We start from the raw sequence: 5,623 nt of genomic DNA, 5'->3' as shown, positions 1-5,623 counted from the left end.
GTGTGTGTGTGTGTGTGTGTGTGTGTGTGTGTGTGTGTGTGTGTGTGTGTGTGTGTGTGTGCGTGTGTGCATGTGTGTAGTAAATCCAGATTGGAAGGGGAGATAATCTTAAGATTCAAGAATATTCCAAAAATTGTCGTAATGTTAACGAAAGCACGTCTGATTGTTTATGCCTAAATCTCCCCTCAACTGAAGATAGAGCAAAACAATTGTCGTGCTGAAAACGCCAATTGAAGCAGAAACTTGTGTGCACAGCTGCGCTTTTGCCTTTAGACAATAAGACTGTCCTTTCGTTTATTGCATATCAGTTTTGGAGAAATTCTTGATTCTTGGGATTATTTCCTCTTTTCATTCCGAGTTGACACCAATTGCTACCAAACGATTGATCTACTTTGGATGGGGAGACAATTTCAATAAATAAAGATTTTATCTTGCATACCATTTAATGTACCCATATTTGCCTTTGTTGTTCAAACACGTGTCGCTGCCCACGCTGAGTTATTTCACTTCGCTAATTTTCGTTTCATTTGTACGCACAGACACAGACTCACAGTCAGCCAGACAGACAGACAGACAGAGTCACACACACAAAAAAACACATAGACTCACGTACATACCTACATGCACGCACATATATATGCAGGGATGCACACATATAATATGTATATGTGTGTGTATGTGTTTCTATAACTATATTTGTGGGTGCGCATGTTTATGGTCGCATATACATATATGTATGTATATATATGCATGTATTTATGCATGCATAAATGTATATGTGTGTGTGCGTGTACATATGTGTGTGCGTATACGTGTACTAAGAAACAGGAAGAGAGAGAAATTATGTTTGCTTATGCAAATTTATGTGCACATTAGCGCATGTGTGCATATTTGTATGTGTGTGTATATTTGTCTACGCATGTATGCCTTTATATTTGTATATTTGCATATATGTATATGTACGAATGTTTGTGTGTGTATATATATATATATATATATATATATATATATATATATATATATATATATATACACAGATATATGCGTGTGTGTGTGTATTTTGGATATGTGTGTATATATGTATATGTGTACGTGTATCTGAGTGTATGTTTGTGTGTATGCATTTTTGTATATGTGCATATATGCATGCAAATATCTGTGACTGACAGAGAGAGAGTGGGGTAAGTGTGAGATAAAATGAGAGATGTAATGATAACCTAAAGAGATAAGAGATTGTGTGTAAATTGTTTATCGTATGGAAATACATAAGATTGATAGCAAAATGTTAATTGGTTTAGGCGGGAAATCAATAAAATGAAGTTGTGCATGTGAATGGAGTAGGAGATTTGTATGTGTGTATGCATGCGCGTGCGCGCATCTGTAAGTGATTGCGTGCGCGCGTGTATGTGTGTGTATGTGTGTGTGATTTTGAGCAGAGTATGTATGCATATATCCATGTGATTATGGGTATGTATATGCTCGTGTGTTCTCGTGTGTGTGATGATGCATGTGTCTGTGTGTGTGTATGTGAATGTGTGTTTGTGTGTGTGTGAGTGTGTGTGTCTACGGGTAGGTTTACTGTGTATAAGTGGTAAAAGGGTCAAGTAGGTGGTATGTATATATTTATGAATGTGGATACATGTGTGTGCATGCAGATGTGTGGATGTATGTATATACGGGTGTGCCTGTATGTCTTTCAAGAGTATCTATTTATTTACGTGTGTGTGAGTGCGCATGTAAGTGTATGTATGTGTATACATGTATGTGTGTGTGTGTCTGTCTGTGTATGTATGTATGTATGTATGTACTTGTACAAGTGTATTTTTGCTTTTGTCAGCATTGTTTTGTTTATAAAGAAGTAAATTATGTAATTAATTGCTCAGAAACAAAGTTGTTTAGCTCTAGGTTACCCCTGATTAGCAGACCTATTGATCAAAAACGTTCTGCTGTGGCCATCCAGTTTGTTTTTGTTAAGGCATGTACTGTATACAATGTTAAAATGTCTGCGCTCATTATTATGACAGTATATATGATTTATGGGAAGTAAGCAAGTCGAGTGAGCGAGTAGAAGTCCAGTGCTTAGAACCTAAATTCCCAAGCAAAGTATAGTTAGACCCTAAAACCGATCGTGTGCCACAATTTCGTGGGTGACGATATCAGGGGTCTTGGAGAGAGCTTTGCAAGATTCTCAACTCCCAAACTATTAAAGCAGCGATATTTAGTGTATTAGATAATGTCTTAAAACACGACACCAGCATTTGCAAACGTTATTATATATTTTTTTTAAATGTGAATTAAAATTGTTCTCATTAAGAGATATGGATGCACGCATTGCAGTTTCCGCCAAATAATTCACTAGCCCAAGCTGGAGCATTAAGAAAAAAGAACGTTTTCTGAATATCCTGGCGTGTTCAGATCCATCTCAAAGTCTCATGGCACACTCATGGGTGATATGCAGTACAATGTTCGAAAAATTTTGTACAAGAAAGAAAGCCATATCATATCTCATAACTCATTCATTTTATTATTTTTTTATCTTTCCCTCTTTTTTCCTTTCTCTCTCTCTCTCTCTTTCTCGTTAGTTCTTACTCCATGTTCTTATCTCTCCCCTCTCGCTCACCTTCATCTTTAATCTATTTACTATTTTGCAAAACAAATTCTCACAGTAACGAGATGTAAAGCACGTATTTACGAGTCGATTGCTCTTTCCTTTACATAATGCTCTTGTCTTGTTTAAAGCAGCGAGCTGGCAGAATCGCTAACACGCCGGGAGAAATGGTTAGCAGCATCTCGGCTGTCATTACGTTCTGAGTTCAAATTCCACCGAGGTTGACTTTGCCTTTCATCCTTTCGAGGTCAATGAAATAAGTACCAGTTAGACACTGGGGTCAATATAATCAGCTTACCTCCTGCTCCATCATTGCTGGCCCTGTACCAAAAATTGAAATCTTTGATTTGAAAGATTTGAAATCAATATCTTTCTCCCCAACATCTGACCTTTGGGTCCCGTTAGCTGTGTCCACCCTGTTTCAGACATTAAAGCCATATCTTCTCTGAGGATAATTTTTTCCCTTCTCTCGCCAGTCACAGATCCCCTTATAATGGTCAGAGTGCTTATAAGGACTTTCTTTCACTCAATAAACCAGTTAAAATAGAAACTTTTAGCCTGTCTTCCACACATTTTTTCATATATCAAAAACATCGAATTAAGAAGGAAGTTTCTTTCGTGGTCGTTCGATATTTTAGAAAAAGCAGCCAAATTTCCCTCAAATCATACCCTATCGCAGTATCTGCCAAACTGCGTGCCGTGGCACAGTGGTGTGCCACGAGAGATTACTGGAGTGCTGCGGAAAATATTTTCGGGACTGTCAGGAAACAACGATTCAAAAACGTTCGCAAAGTTTGAGCATAGATATACGGTAAATATAAATTACACGACGAACAACAGTTTTGCTACAATATATTACATTTCTGCATTTAAAGCCGGAATTGTCGGTAAGTAAATTGTTTTAATAGTCCTAGTAGATTTTAATCTTTGATTTATTTATAATTTACCTAAATTATTTTATGCTAATTTAAATCGATTTTTAATTTTAGATTTGAACATGAACAAATTTTTATTGAGACCTCAGTAAAATGAGAAATAGAGTCATAGCAAAGAAGACGAACACCAGAATAAAAAGTCCACCTCATCAAAACGAAAATATAATGAAAATTACATCCAATATGGTTTTATATTATCAGCAAAAGGCAACTCGGTTCCTTTTTGTATGATTTGTTTTGCAACACTCTCAAATAAAGTGATGGTTCCCAGTTAACTTCAACATCATTTAATAACAAATCATCCGCAACATAAGGACAAACCACAAAAATGCTTTGAGATGCTAAAAAATATAATTAAAAAATTCAATCAAAAAGGCTGAAAAAATTCACTCAATTCCCGAAAAAGCTCAAATCGCTAGTTACAAAATTGCCAAGCTTTTTGCAAAGGAAAAAAAACCACATTCTGATGCTGAAAACATTATTTTACCATCTTTGGAGGTGGCCGTTGGCACAATGATCAGTGATGAAGACGTCAAACAAATTAAGACCATTCCTGTGTTTGCCCACACGATTTCTCGTAAAGTTCAAGACATTTTGCAAGACATTATTGATCAGTTCCGTGAACATTTCACTGAAGTAAAAAATGAACTCGAAAACTTGTGGGCCTTACAAATCGATGAAAGTACAGACATCAGCAACAAAGCTCAACTAATTTCATTTCTGCGAATAATCAGAGGTGGTAAAATCGTAAGTCAGTTTTTCTTTTGTTGTGAATTGATTGAAAGAACGACAGGAGATGTCTTTAACCTGGTAAACCAAAATGTCGTGTTAAGAGGGATGCAGTGGCAAACTTGTATTAGTGTTTGCACTGATGGCGCTCCATCCATGCAGGGTTTAAAAAACGGCTTCGTGGCTCATAGATTACAAAAAAAATCACAAGTTAAAATTGTAGATTTTTGTTATGAAAATCTCTACCTGATGGTCTCCTGAAGATGATGGACAACACTGTTAAAGTGGTGAATTACATAAAATCGTATTCCCTACAGTGCAGACTTTTGCATTCCTATGTGAAACTATAGATTTTGATTTTAAGTGTTTACTGCTTCATGCAGAAGTGCGACGCCGCTCTCGATTTATCTCTTTGCGAACTGAAATAATATGTTTCTTCGATGCTCAAAATTCTGGATTTGAATTTCTTAACAATGATAATTTCTCAACGACCTTTTGGAGTGAACGAAAATATTATTACAATTACAGGCAAATTAAAGTCTTTCACCGACAAGTTAGAACTGTGGATAACGACAGTTAAAAACTCGCGGCTTGACTGCTTCCCAAACAAATTTAAAATTTTGTCAGAAGTGTAGAAGACAGTAGAAAGCCTCCCGGTTTTTCTAAGTATTTTCCATCATTTGACTATCAAATGTACCAATGGGTCATCAATCCTTTCGCAAGATACGACAGTACACACTTACCATTAACATTAATAGAAGAAAATTTAATAGACTTGAAAAACGATCTTGTGCACAAAGCCTCATTTTCTGTGCTAGAATTGTCAGAATTTTGAATTTCGCTTTGGAGCCAATATCCTCGATTAGCTACTACAGCCATTAAATCTCTGTTGCCCTTTGGCTCATCGTATCTTTATGAATTAGGTATCTCTGTGTTTACGGAAATGAAGTAAAAAAAAAAAACGGGGACGATTACAGATGGTAGAGGAGGAGTTATGTATTTGCTTATCTAATTTAGAGCCGAGTTTTGACAAAATTGTTTCTCAAAATTAATTGCATCAAAATCAATTGCATCCTTCTCGCTAAAAACATTATTACAGTATTATATTACCTATATATATATATATATACTCTTCGAAACGCCTGTGTTAGAATGGGGGTAGCTGATGAAGGAAAATGTTCTCTATGTGGCCTGTGTGTTTTCTGTACTCTGGTTATTATTATTTTTTTGTCTACGTTTTGTTTGCAATGTCCTGTACCCAGATATGCACCTATATATGCAGGTTGGTGTAGGTATGCACATACTTGTAAGTATATATGCATATACTCATTTATTATTTGTTTTATATATA

This window comes from Octopus bimaculoides, chromosome 15 (assembly GCF_001194135.2).
Source record: "Octopus bimaculoides isolate UCB-OBI-ISO-001 chromosome 15, ASM119413v2, whole genome shotgun sequence".
Classification (NCBI taxonomy): domain Eukaryota; kingdom Metazoa; phylum Mollusca; class Cephalopoda; order Octopoda; family Octopodidae; genus Octopus; species Octopus bimaculoides.
Note: the sequence above shows the minus strand (reverse complement) of the source record.